The sequence below is a fragment of the Fukomys damarensis genome, unplaced genomic scaffold (assembly GCF_012274545.1).
Source record: "Fukomys damarensis isolate Sample0158 unplaced genomic scaffold, DMR_v1.0_HiC HiC_scaffold_27, whole genome shotgun sequence".
Classification (NCBI taxonomy): domain Eukaryota; kingdom Metazoa; phylum Chordata; class Mammalia; order Rodentia; family Bathyergidae; genus Fukomys; species Fukomys damarensis.
Window position 1 is genome coordinate 29,159,870 of NW_022900939.1, and position 14,673 is coordinate 29,174,542.

General features: G+C 43.4%; 2 long non-coding RNA genes across 4 annotated transcripts in view; one reads left to right on the top strand and one right to left on the bottom strand.

Moving 5' to 3' along the window:
- The first annotated feature begins 2,333 nt into the window (after positions 1-2,333).
- The window catches only part of LOC117283501, an 18,246-nt gene continuing 5,906 nt past the window's right edge, over positions 2,334-14,673 (top strand). Inside the window, exons 1-2 of the long non-coding RNA XR_004514503.1 lie at positions 2,334-2,552; positions 9,906-10,090. This is a non-coding gene — a long non-coding RNA (uncharacterized LOC117283501). The remainder of the gene's footprint in view (positions 2,553-9,905; positions 10,091-14,673) is intronic.
- The window catches only part of LOC117283500, a 13,618-nt gene continuing 3,372 nt past the window's right edge, over positions 4,428-14,673 (bottom strand). For 2 of the 3 annotated variants that reach the window (XR_004514502.1, XR_004514500.1), the window contains 3 exons: positions 10,756-10,918; positions 8,270-8,345; positions 4,428-6,948 (listed from right to left, as the gene is read on the bottom strand). This is a non-coding gene — a long non-coding RNA (uncharacterized LOC117283500). Of the gene's footprint in view, positions 6,949-8,269; positions 8,346-9,583; positions 9,741-10,755; positions 10,919-14,673 lie in introns of all 3 variants that reach the window. The other variant, XR_004514501.1, reaches the window with a different exon arrangement.

Consider the following 14,673-nt stretch of genomic DNA (forward strand, 5'->3'; position numbering starts at 1 on the left):
CAATGCTTACCCTGCCTCTAAAGTGAGGGCAGAACCTGTGAATACAGCGATCCTGCACTTAAATGACTTTTTTAGACTTTTTCTCTGTGTGCTTTTCACTTTGGGAAGTTTATATCAGCAAAGTCTCAAGTATAAAGTCCTCATCTGTGTACAGTACGCCGGTAAGTATATCACAGATGTCCCTGATTTCATTTAGAAATTTTAGAATTTGAATTCTGTGTATTTATGGGATAAATATGCCCCTTTTATTTTATCTGAGCTACTTAGGGCAGGTAGCCCTCACACCCTTAATCCTAGTGCCCTCAAGCCTAGCATTGCACCATGAATCAATCCCAGCATCACACACTCTAGACCCAGCTACCTCTGAAAAAGTCTCATGAGGCTTTGACCACATGAGGCTTCGAGGGACATCTAAATACAAGTCCCAACAAGGTCTGATGCGGATGGGCACTTAAAGCCACATTCAAACGGGAAAAAAATGAAACTGTGTCGAGTGTCATAGAGCAGGTGTGTGTTTCAGGAGACAAGGAGCCTCTCACTAATCAGAGTTTTAACTGTACTGGAGGCCGCTGTGTAGGCTGGTGTGGTAGGGGCTGGTGAAGTTGGTGGAGTGAGAGAGGAGGAGCTCCAGGGAAGCAAGACAGGGCAATACGACAAGCCTTAGCCCAGGCACAGCTCTAATGATGTGTGTGGGTTCTTCCCAGCTTTCATACGGGTGTGTGGAAGGACACTTCCTGCATTCCCACTCCCCTCACAGGCGTGCTTGGAAACGTCATAATACAGGTTACATCTATAGGTACATAATTAACAAAAAACACTGTAAACTCATCCACCTAACTTTTCGTAAAAACTGCAGGACAGGGTTATTGCAAGATGGAGAATTTACCCCACTTGGTTAAAATAGATAGTCATTAATAAAAGGACTCCTTACCGAGTAACGAGGGTGCAAGCAATAAACATGGAATATTAAGGAACAGCAGGAAGGAAATCAGGAGGGAGGGAGGGAAAGCAGAAATGAAGAGATATAGTTCTACAAGAAAAGAACGGTGGATGGTGTCCATGGAGGGAAGACATCTGTTTGGTTCCTAAGGCTACACTGAAACCTGTCTAGCATCCCTAAGAATTTACTTTGCTGTCATTTTTATTCTTGTTTTCCAGATACCATGTTGAGGCTCATAAATGTGCAAATCAAGAAAAGAAAAGTGCCAGTGTAGTTGCAGGTCAAATTCAATAGAACCCAGGAAAAGAACCCATATCGTAGCCTTATGGCAGAACCACTTCAGGTTGTGCTCAAGGCTGACCACAGGACTTGACACCTTAAAGGAGATGATGTGACCTGCCTGCACTGGTTATTTCCAAATAACTACACCTTCACTCAGACTGTGTTTTAAAAAAGAAAGGGGAAATTAGCAGCTTTTCATTGAAGATTAAGAGTTCTAGCCTGCAAATGACACTATATTGAAAATCAACCTGGGGAATTCTTACCAGTGCCACTTCTACTAGGCTATGGGTTTGCATTTCATGTAGAGATGTGACTGCCACTACATGGCACTAGAAAGAGTGACCCTCAAGGGCCAGCGACAGGGCAATGCAAAAGTCACCCATCTGTGATCACAGGACAAGGCGAGCAATTCCCACAGCTAGAAACACAGACCCTCTGCTTTCTTGTCTGCACTGGAAACACGACCTTGTGTCACGGTGCCAGTCTCTGCTGCTTTCCTGCCTGACCCTTTCATGTAGGCAACAGGCAAACCTGGATTGATAATCTGTTCAGACATGAGCTGAAATAGAAGGACAACAAGGAGAGAGGACAGGAATATTCCGTCAGGGAGAAATGCAGCCTGGGAGAGGTGCTAAATCCAGATCTAAATCCCGAAGGTAGAGAGGCCCTGGGGTGGCTTCCTTGTTTCTTTGCTTCTGATTCCATGCTGCAACTCCTGCTTCTGTCTGGGCACCTGTCCCAGGGCTCCCAGAAAGGATTATGTTCCAAGCCAACATGTAACTGCAGTGAAAGACCGATGAGTAGATGAAGGTGTCAGCTGCTCAAGGTAGAATCATCTAGACTCAAATAAGTGAAGGTGCTCAGGAGGGGAAAGAATCACTGCAGGACAGGTTCCCAGATGGGACCTTCCTTCTGTCCTGAAATTCCAACAACAAGAGTGGATTCATTACACAACTTCCCACTGGAACACCTTGTTCCAAAGACATTGCAGCAGGGACCCAGAAGATTTACGTGATCAACTCCTAACCCCAAAAATGTTCACATGCCCTCATATACTACAAGGAAGCAGAAATATAATATCAAACTTATATGAATCCAAAGAGAAATGAAACTGTGGCTGCCCCCCACGTTTCTGTCATAGCTTCAGCAAAGTGATGTCACAGCAGTTTGCTGGAGCACAGCACATGTCCTCACAGTCATGGGCAAAATTCCCTGCTGATCACCGCCAGCACTCAGCCAGAACAAGGAAAGGCACTACCTCAGGAGGGAAGATGAATGGAAGTTAGAAATAATCAACAAAGCCAGGCATGTGGCAAGTCATCACTAAGTGGTGAGTCTGTTACTGGAGTTATAACTGTTATTAGAACTGCCGGCTTGAAATGTTGTGCTGTGCTTAGTCATAGAGTACACCGGTCTGCTTGAGCTACTGGAGCAAAATACTAGAGGCTGAATGAAGGGTTCAAAGAACAGAGGTTTATTCTCAGTTTCCAAGGCTAGGAAGTCCAAGATTAAGGGGCTAGCAAGGGTTTCATATTAAGGAGTCTTCTCTGGGTTTATAGGCAGATGTCACCTTGCAGTGTGTTCATATGACCTCATAGGGGTGTGTGTGTGTGTGTGTGTGAGAGAGAGAGAGAGAGAGAGAGAGAGAGAGAGAGAGAGAGAGAGAGAGGACCTCTTGTAAATGCACTCACTCAACTGGATCAGGCCTCACCTTTGCAACCTCATTTAGCTGGAATTACTCCCACGTTATTTCCAAGGCCTATTTCCAAACATACTTGCATTGGGAATTAGGGCTTCACCATATGAATTTTCAAAGCAGGCATGACATTTAGGGCATAATATGCAGCACAATTTAGTAGCACTGCTCTCATGTTACCCAATGCTGGATGAGATCCTGGTCTATATGGTGACACTCAATTCATAGTTTACTTCTAGAGCTCCAGGTCAACTAGGCAGGCATTGTTATAGAACAATGTCATGTGCAAAATCTTCATACAGATGGGATTCTGTGAAGACTGCCAACTAGATTGTGATTCCACAACCACCTCGGAAACTTGTCAAAGGCTGTAAAGAAAAATATGCAGAAATAGATGTTTCAGTGAAATTATAGCCACCTTAAGTAAATCCAGATTACTCAAAATGGTTTCTGGACATGACTAGTGAAAGTCTTGCTCTACTTGATTGGGAGGAGGAATGGAGTGGTTGTAGGGACTGGCGTCCTGTCCAAAAATCCCAGCAGCAAGCCCTTGCTGACTCCCACTACTTGGCCATTCAGATGCTATGACCCCCACTCACCCACTGTAACTGAAAAATTTCCCAGGAAAGACAGAGATACAGCCAAAACTCCATATGTTTCTTTGCTTTAAATTGTTTCACTCCTGTGCTAGAGGTATAGTTCAATGATGGGAAAGGAAAGAAAGTTTTCTCTCCTGCTCTTTGGCTACTTCTATCAAAGTCATCAATGTTGTGAATGCCCAGAGTGAGGCACTCTGCACCCTAAATGTTTTAGTCACTCACAAGTACTTGCTCTCCTAGGTCTTAGCTCACTGAATCCTTAAACATGTACCTTCCTCCTGGATACCAGCCACAGTGCACTCCCTAAGCACGCAGAAGAAAGCAACTCATTCAATGTCCATCCAGAGGAAGCTCTAGATGATAGTTAAATCAACACTAGCTCCAAGCAAGGAGGAGAGCTGATAGCAGATGATGGTGTTTGAGAATCTCACCATAGGTCCTGAGAGAAGAACAGAAAGGTCATTAGGCTTCTGTTGAAGTAGCATCCCGGGACGTGAGTCGCACATTCAATATCACAACATCTTCACAAGCCACAGATGTTAGTGTTGGTCATGTGTGTTCTTAGGGTGTACTTCCATGCCCTCAATGGGGACTCCACTGAGCAGCTTCAAGAGGAAACTGGATTTCTTCCTTTTCTGAGGCATTTTTGCTTCCTAACAACTTTAGATTTATTTTGGATTTCTCGTGCCCACTATGGAACCCCGTTTTGCTGACCTCCCACACAGGCCTCATGAAGTTCCACTGTTGAGTGGGAGGTACCTCTATGGCTTTGCTCACCCAGGCCATTCAAATCTGCAAACCCCCACCCACCCAAGGAACAGAAAGCCAGAAGGACATTAGGAGCATTAAAACTTCCAAAAGCCCGTTATAACATTACTTGGTTTTTTACTTCATGTAATTATAACAGTGTCCAATTAGTAGTGCATTGCTTAGCGTTTTGCATAAAAATATCATCACTAGATATTTAAGAAGCTGTTTCCTTGAGTACTCAACATATTACTATGACTATTCCTAATGGGATAAACTGCCAAAAAATGAAAACAGGACAAACCTAAAATACAGGTTTTAGTAAGCATTCTGGGCAACATATACCATTGACAGGTGAGGGCTCAATTTACAGGGGGGAATTAAACCCAGTGGACAAAGTCCTGGCACCTCGGATGACTTAGCAACCCTTCTCCTTTCCCTTGTAGAAAGCACCAGTAAGCACACAGTTCAGTGAGAAATCAATTCATGCTGCATACATATATCCATTAATTTTACAGAGAATTCCATTAATTTTACAATTAATATGTATCAAGAGTTATAATAAAAATGTAAAATAATGTTTACAAAGGAAAAAAAATCTGATTTTGTTTCCTGATTTGGTAAGAGAAGCAAACTTCTAGAGCAGAAAGCTTTGTCTGAGCAGGGAAGTACTCCGCCCATTTGCACAACTCAGTCTCTGATCACATAAGGACATGCAGGTGCCAGGTGCTGCTACCTGTCCGCACAGCCCATACAGGCCACTGCCAAGGAGAAACAAGCACAGGCTTCCTTACAGTAGGCTCTGGGCATCATGGCTTTCATATGATGCAGAGACCTCCCCAGTCATCCAAGGTAAAGAAATCTGTTTATCCTGTTAGCCAGTATGACTAATGAATTTGACCTCAATGTCATCTTTTATTTTCTAGAAACCTTATGGCATCCTCTGAACCAGAGTCCCAGGATGCACACAGTGCAACTGGCTGGGTCACAAACCCAAATCATCCATTCCTTAGCTGCTGTGAGAGTCCTGATCAGCCAGCCAACTCACACATCTTACCCACAAATTCATGAATATTCTTAGATCAAGCTACTTCTTCACACTAAGTAAATTTCCAACTAAACTACCCAAAATTGATCCTTGGGAGAATGGCCACCTTCTTCTCTCTTTAGGGCCACCCTGAGTGAAGCTGTAGTACAGAGTTAGTCCATTTTGAATCTTTATATAATCAAAAATATTCATAAATTAAATTTCCCCCTCCATTGGCTGATCACTGAGACCTTCTTTTGGCCAAAGCTATGAGCTGAGGAAGTGGCTTGGACTCAACAGTGTTGGAATCTGAACTGCATGATAATTCTGTTTACTTTCTAGCCAAACATATTCCAATGCCAGAAGGGCCACCTTTGTTTTACAGTGGATTGCTGTCTGGCCCACCCTACTTTCTGCCTTGTAATTCTGACAGATCTGAACTCAACAAGGGACAGTATTGGCCACATAGTCAGGCACTGTGCCTCTACTGGAGCCACTAAATGTCATAGAAGTGGCCTATGTATAGTGCATAGTTCTCCACTGTACAAGGCAAGGCCTTACTCCAGAACCCCAGGGATCTATGTCACAATCCCTTTACCATACCTTGCTATACACTCCACGAGATGTCTTTTCCCACCCCTGAAATAGCTGGCACTGTCTTCATGGAGGGTTGTGTGGCCGAGATCCAAGGCATCTGCACCTTGTTACACACCTATTGCACAGTTGTCTTATGTGCTGGGCCTCCTTGAAAGCTAGTAACATTTGTGTCACTCATGTATAGAACAAAAGTCATGCACAAATATGGCATATATTGTACCAGAAGCCCTGGAGGGCTTGCAGACATTGTGTTTCCTTCTTAGTTCTGAGGTGACCAAGCACCCATAATGTGCCTATTTAAGATATCTTGATGCATCCCAGATTATCTAGAAACCTGGATCTTCATTAGGTTTATCTCCTTCTCTAGAATACTCATGTTTTGCAAGATCTCCAATATACCCTCCACTTCTTACTCATTATGTCTGGTGAACATGTTACCAATACAGTGGACCAGTGTGAGACTCTGCAAAATGTTTACATGGGGTACTTCTTTTGGCTTTATAGATGAAGCCAGCCGCTTTTTGGCTCTCCGTCCCTGTTCCCAGGAACACTTGCTTCATGAATTGCTTCCACAGCTGTCTGTAGCCCAGGCCCCTCTGATTGCCATCCAACCACATTGTCTGTTATGGTCATTGACATTGCATTCACTTTGCTTTGAGCTGTTCCACACCACCACCTGGTCTTCAATATTTCCGGGCCTTATTGCTTCCATGGCTATAGGGAGTTCAATTTCTTGGCAGTGTCTCCTAGTCTAAGCTTCCCAAGAGGAAGGAGGCTACCTTGGGGTTCCTTAGTAACGCTCTCTTACCCGGACATCTCTTGCCGCTTGTGAGATCAGTGTTCCTTCCAGGCTCTTCCACAGTGTGTCTCCAGTCAGGACTTTCCTAGCCATCCTAAGCATGTCCACTTCTCCGAGCCTATCAGTTCCTCTTCTATCACCTGCTGTGGCAGTTCTAGCCTTCTCACGTCATTTAGTGTGCAGTCACTCCAAGATTCCAAGACACATCCTGCAGAGGCCTACTGTGCCATGTAGATGATTCTTTTCTCAAGACCTATGGACCTGGAAGGAGGAATGATATTTCTGTATGAGTAAACTCTTGTCCAACTCTATGTTTCCCTTTCTTGAGCCAACATACTTAGAATCCATGCACACACATGTCCTTCCATGTTGTGATCGCACACAATGGCTAAAATTCACAGCTCCTTCTGCTCAGTTTCTTCCCTCTCCTTGCATCCCAGGACCTCCCTAGATACATCAGATTGTGGCCCTGGCTATTAGTCTGGTGGCCAGGATGAATGGAGAAGGAGATAGATCCCGAGAGTGGTGTTTTCCTACATCCCCTTTCTTTGGTGTCTCCCTTCTTTTTACCACTGATAGAAGTTTTAATGATTGTACCACTACTAATGAGCAAGAGCCACCAGTCCCCACCATTTTACTACAATATATGGGGATCTTCACTGCCAGCAGCTGGTCTATAGCATGGTAAAGCCCAAATTTTAGGACCGTCACTCATGAGAACTTTTTCTAGGATGTTCCTTGGGTAGAGTCAGGCAAAGTTTTGTATGTACGGCTCATGGATAGTGATCCAAAGGACAGTCTGTGTAAGGGAATGAGCAAGAAGGTGGCCAGGGGGAGAAGTTAAACTCCATGCAATTGCCACAGAAGCTACAGACCATCCCACAGAGGGGCGTGCCAAATCAAGGTGAGGACTTTACACCCTTGGGCCTCCATAGGGTGCAAGCACAGATTATGAGATGCCCCAGGGCACAGATCTCACTCGGGGGATGTGCGCTTGAGCAGGACAGCTTTCTTTAGAAGGGAGCAGTTCTGGGGGGTGAGGAGAATCCTGGCAGCTGAGAGATGAAAGCAGCCTTGTAGAAAGATGGCAGCAGAACAGCACCCATTGATGTCTGCTGCAGGCGCTCCCTGTCCAAAGGAGGGTACAATGGAGAAAGCCTCCTTCTTGCTCTAGAAATCACCATGTGGATATGGCATCTGGTATGACTAGGTGGCATTTGATATGACTAGGCTGAGTCTAGAAGGACAGAGCTGGCGCAGCAAGGATGGCAGGAGTGTGGAGAGACTGTGTCCAGGAAATCTACTAAGCTGCTCATCCAACATCACTGAGGCTGGACGGCTGTGTTTAAATCAGTATGCACAGGTTTTCTCTCTCTCTCTTTTTTTTTAAAGAAAACTACATTGTGACTGATGCACAGTGGTTGAAAATTGAATTTACTAAAAATCCAAGGGACAAACAAAGGAAACAGAATAGGCAAGATTGATTGAATTTTTTTCTGACCATAGAACTGCTTTTCAAAAAAATATACAGGCTGTAATGAAATGGGGACAACATTGTTGAAACATATTAATGCTCTTTTACCTTTTGCATTTGTTCACTCTGATCTCCTCCTTACTCTGCCAGAGGCATTCATTTGCCTCAGGGATATTTAGGTTTGCTACCATATGAAAAAGAAGAAAGATTCAGTATTATACAGACAGCCAGAATGGAATTTTCAAATCTGCAGCAAGATACTCATTTTGTATGGCAAAGATTGCCAATTTTTTATTTTTAAGGTTCCATTAAGAGCCAGGTCTGGACAAGGCAACATTTAAGCTTAGCATTTCCCAGGCTAGAGGGAGAGGGATATGATATAAAGTAAAACATATCCTTTATCCTCTTGAGCTTCCATGAAGAGAGGTTGTGGAGGGGAGAGTCTAGCAGAGAGAAGCATATGCTGAATTATTCTCCATGAGGGGAAAAGTCAGTGATGTCAGGGACGCATTAGGCATCGAAAGAAAAGACAAAGAATCATCCCCCTTTCTCCATTTGAAACCCCGGGGAGCTGATAATTTAGCTAATGCAGTGCAGAAAGGAAGTGTCACTGTGCTTGCTGGTGGAACAAGATAGGTAGATGGGTGTCCTTGAAGGTGCTCTGGCCTCCTTGTGATTTGTACATGTCCTAAAATGGATCCAGAAGTTCCTCTCCTCTGGAGAGGTGAGGTGGAGGGAGGGGTGAGGAAGCTGGTGGGCACAGACATCATAAAGCAGTGATGTTCAAGGACACCAAGGCCTGGGAGCTGAGGGCAAAAAGCTGAAACCAATAGCTGGGGGGGGAATGCGGAGACCTGCCCCCAAGAAGCTGGAGGCATCATCATTCTTCAGTGACTTCACACAGTGGACAAGCAACACAGAAACAGAAGTCATGCAGGGGTCCAGTGCCTGTAGGTCTAAAGCCCCCTGCCCTTCCACTAGGTGCTCTCAAAAGCCCCTCTGCACCTTGCTGTGCTGTTGGAGAGTGGTAGAGAGACAAAAGGCGACCAGAGAGGCAGAGAACTTTCTTGAGAGACCATTTGGCAGGGACACTTTGTGCAATGTTTACAGGGGAGCTGAAGCAAGAGGAATGCTGGAGCCCAGGAGTTTGAAGCCAGCCTGGGCAAGGCCAGGCCATGTCCCCCAAAATGAATACATAAATAAAAATAACAAATGTATAGTGTTATATCTGGGTGTAGCTTCCGAAGATCTCGTACCACTCAGGGCCAGAGCCCACTTGAGCCCTGTGTGGAACAGATTGCTGTGTGCCAGGTTATCAACACCTCATGGGTTATCAACTCCTCATGGGCCAAAAAGGCCTTAGTCATGACTGAAAGGACCGGTGTGTCATCTCTAACCCCTTACAGGAGAGAGGAGAGATACCTCCAAGGTGAAGTCTACAAGGGCTCCCAGCACTCTCCAGTGGGGTTAGGCTCCAGCTGCTTATGTTGCTTCCCAGTGACACACATTCTACAGCCTGCCTTCCCATCCCACTTGCCTGGGATTGCCTCTAGCAGAGGCAAAGAAAAGATGTTCAATCCTAAAAGACCAAAACAAAGAAAGGAAAGCAAAGCATGAAGAGTCATTAGTTAATGAGTACCATGCTGCATTACATACACATCTGTCAAAGATCAACCATGAGACACAGTCTTTGCAGAGGACTGGACATAGAAAAATGAGTGGAGTCGTATTTATCTCCTTTTAGGACCACAATCCACAAAGACAGGAGCATGCTGCCTTAACTACATATTGGATCCAAAAGAACAAGGCACTTGAAGGGCATCTGCAACAGAGATGAAAGCCTTCTTCTCAGGAAATAAGGGATTGGCAATGAAAATGAATATATTAGTCAGCTAGTTCCACAATAGTGCTGCAAATAAATCTTCCCAGGTAAGTAGACCATGGTTTGCTTGTATCTTAAGACTAAGGCTTGAGTCCAGATGTATCTTTGGGTCTCCTGCTCCTTAGATCAGTGACTCAGTGAGGCATCTTCTCCAGTGAACATGTACTACAGCATGCGAAATGGAGGCAGAAATACCCATGCTCCTTTGGTGTTAGCACAGGATTGGACACTGCCACTTTAGCTGTATTCCATTGTCCAGAACAGATAGATGTATGGCCAATCCCAAAGTCACTACTTTAGGGCTAGGAATTCCACACCAGTGATGAGGGATTTAGTGTCTAAGTGCCATGAGCCAGTGTATCTCAGAGTGAAGGAGAGAAAGGACACTCCACACAGAAATAATGATGAAATGTAAGTGTCCTTCAAAGGTTCAAATCAAGTGCTTAGTAGAAGTAGGGTTTTGTGTGAGCAATGCTTTGGCATCCTCTACTCATGGCAAACCCATTTCCACTACATCCACAGAACCAAGAAACCCTCTAAGGAGCTCTAAGGGGTCACCTCAAGAGTCAGGGTGGCAGCATCATTTCAGCTTTCCACCACTCAACTCTGAAGGCCAGATCACTGAACTTCTAACCTTAATTTTAATAGCTACACTTTTTCTCAGACAAAATTTTATGAAGGGCCTTCAACTAGACAAGAAACCAAAGCTTACCTTCTGTAACTGGAGCAGGGTCTGGGGATTCTAAATCCCTGGCTAGCTCATCCCATCCACTCTCTCTGAAATGATGCTTATGGGAGTCCACAGAGCCATCCTAATCACAGTGGATGCGAGAGAGGGCACTGGATCTCCAACTCCAGCTGGAAACCTGTGAGACCTGAACATGAGCACAGTAACAGTTCTGCCAGGCGTTCTGATGGTCAGGAAACAGAAGAGCTGGACAGGAGGAAATGTGCTCTTAGGGGAGAGAGCTCCTTGCCCTTTGTTCTAAGGCTTTAGGCTAAAATTCATTAACTAATCACATGCCAAGGTAGCACTATTATTCCTTTGAATATGTTTAGAAGATGTTTAGTTCTATCTTAGTTCATTTGGAATGCTATATTTGTTATATGATGATTTGGGTGACTTACAAACAACAGAAATTGATTTTCTACAGCTTTAGAGGCTAGAAGCTCACTCCCAGTGCACATTCAGTTTCTAGTGAAAGCCTGCTTCCTGGGACATGGGCAATGCCTTCTGGCTGTGTCTTCATATGGTAGAAGGGAAGAATGAGATCACTTATGCTTCTTTTATACAGGCACTAATCCCATTGGTAAGGGTCCTACCCTCATGACCTCATCACCTCCCAAGTATCCTACCTCTAAGCATCATTGCCTTGGGGGTTAAGATTCAACATGTGAACTCTGGGACATAAACAGACTACAATATTCTAATTCTTAAGGATATTTCTTAACCATATGACCTTTAATTAGTATATTATAGGGTTAAATTTCTCCATTGCAAACTATGATTTCAATTCAATTCACTAGAGTGTGCATTTTAAAAACCTGGATGAGTTTAAGCATATATAATAACACTTCTTATGAGCCCTCTGCTATCACATCAGTACATTTGCTGAGCATTCCATGTAGATGGGTCTGGAAGGACTTGTCATCCATGTTTACTCTCATCCTCCTCACATGACCCTTGATTGTCGCTTATCTTCAACCTTAGTTTGCAAAACAAAATGATAGTTTATTGCAAGTATTTGTAATCAAAGAACAGAGAAACTTGAACCATAGTCTTTTGATTCAAAAGACTAAGATTTCTCTCAATACTCACAAAACAAAACAACATAAAACACAGCATATATGCAAAGCTCAAACATACCAGGGGTCAGTTACAGTCCCGTGGAAGTGAAGAGTTGGCTGAGAGATTAGGAAAGGCTTCATGCCACAGGCTGTACTGAGTGGAGGCAGTAAGAAGTGTTTAGGAATGAAAAATGCCCCTATATTTTCCTCCATAATGACCTTTGTTATGGTATAGATCGAGAATGTCCCCCAAACTCTCATGTACTCAGAGGTTGGGATTTTGGAAGGTGGCTGGATCATAAGGGCAAAATTCTAATCATTAGATGCAGGCACTGATCAGTTTAGCAACTGAGGGTGTTGTTGGGGGTAAGGCTGGCCAGAAGTGGAAGATCACTAGAGGTATGATCTGGAAGGCTTTATCTCTCTCACAGGATTCTCCCTTCTCTCTCTACTTCCTGGCCGCCATGATGTGAGCAGCTGCCCTCCACCAAGCCCTTCCACCTTGCCATTCTGTCTTGGAGATGGCTGACCATGAACTGCTGGCATGAGCTAAAATAAATCTTTCCTCTGTTAAGTTGTGAGTGTCAGATATTTTGCCTCAATGATAAAGAAAGTAAGACTACTCCTAAGAGGGGATGAGATTTTCCCATACCTATTGTCTATCTGAAATACAGTAATCCCCCTTATTTACAAGGGATGCTTTCCAAGACCCCTAGTGGATCCCCAACTACAATTAGAACCGAACCCTGTGTATTACATCTGTCTTATACATAAATACATATGATAAAGTTCAATTTATAAATTAGACATCAGTCAATTAACAATAACTAATAGTAAACTAGAACAATTATAACAATATCCTATAATAAAAGTTTGTGCCTTGGGATAATTATTAAGTAAAAGTAAGGGTTACCTTAGAACAGGCACTACCATACTACTACAGTACATCTGATATCAAGACCACTACTAAATCATAGGAGGGTACCATATACAGACTAGATACAGTGCATAAAGGGGAGATTCACATTCAAGGTGGAACAAAGCAAGACAATGAGAACTGATCATACTATTCAAAATGATGTACAGTTAAATTTATGAATTATTTCTGGAAATTTCCATTTAATGTTTTCATATCACAGTTGACTATAGGAAAGGAACACGACTTAGGTGAGGACTGCTGTATTAATGCTCTCCCTATTCTGTTCTGAAAGTAGATATAATTTAATGGAGTCCCACAGGCAGGACTGGGAGTCCCATTATCAGACAATACCCCCAGTTAACTCAAGTTTGTTTGTTACAAAAGGAGTTTCCGAAGAGACTATAAAAAATTGGTGGACTCTTTGGAAACAGTGCATCAACTCTTTAGATGGTCATCTTTCTTACCTTGTGTTAAACATCTTAGAAAGTAGATGTTCTGTTTAACCTATAGTTTCCAAAACATTTATAATTACCAAACTCTTCTTTGATATAATGTTGATTCTTACTTAATACAATAATAGAAGATATTTCTAGAATAGAGACACAAGCACACAGGAGTGCTTGAATGCTGTTGAAAGGATATAATGCCACCCCAAATCCATATCTATGATTAAGAGGCAAGGAATCCTTAGCCACACATAAGCGCTCAGGTCTGATCTGGAACTTGCCCATAAATGCTCTGGAATCCTTGGCGACATGGATAGTGAGAAAGCTGTGAATCTTTCTCAATCTTTCCTTTAATTTTCGGCCTTTTGTCCTGGTGTTAATCTCTTTTCCCCTCATTTTTCTCTCATTTCAGCCACCCACAGAGAAAAATTGTGATAGGCTACAAGCCTGGTTTACTTTTTGTACTTTCTTCCATAATTCTTCTTCTACAGCGTCTCTCAGCCATCTAATTTTTATAACAGAAATCCACCCTGCATGTTAGTCACATTCCCTTTACTGGGACAAAATACTTGGCACTCACAATTTAAAGAATTTTTTTTGTATGGTTTCAGAGGGTTTAGTCCATGGTCAGCTTGTTCTAAGATAGACCCATCATGGTAGAAGGGCATGGGTGGAGGAAAACCGCTTATCCTACGGCACCCAGGGAGTAGAGACACACACGAAGACACAACGAGAACAAGAGTGTAGCCTTGCAGACCATGACCCCAGTCACCCACCTCTTCTGACCATGCCCCACCTTCTAACAGCACATTCAGCTAGGAATTCATCTACAGATGAACTCACTTACAAATATGGTGCTCCCGTGACCCCATCACTCTTTAATACCCCTCTCAGAACACATGGAACATTTGAGGGATATTTTAGATCTCAACCGCAACATTGCCTGACCCATCTGAAGCCCCACATTGCAGCTCAGGCCCTCCTTACTTGCTGAGAACTATGAGACCTAGATAGACTAGCTGTGGCACCAAGTGCGTCTCTTTCATTACCTGTCTTCTGAAAAGGTGCCTCTCTCACCCTTCACAATAGAGAACAAGTCTTCTAGTCAGCATTTCAATTTGCTTCAACTCGTGCCCCATTTGATAATTACAGAATCACATTTTAAAATCAGATATGATAAAAACATAATATGATAAAACAATATGACAATAAAAAAAAGGCAACTGAGATCTGAAGCATATTCTGACATACAATAATAGCTACACGGACCGATGATGGCTACAGCCCCGGAGAGCAGGATATACGTGAAATAAAGCAAATATTCTGTAGATGCTTCTACTAACATGACAAATGTATCGTACTTTTAAAAATGTATTTACAAGGCCCAGGGATTTAGCTCAGTGGTGCCACCACCTGCCTTGCAAATGCAGGGACCCAATTCAATCCCAGGTACCAAAAAAAAAAAAAAAAAAAAAAA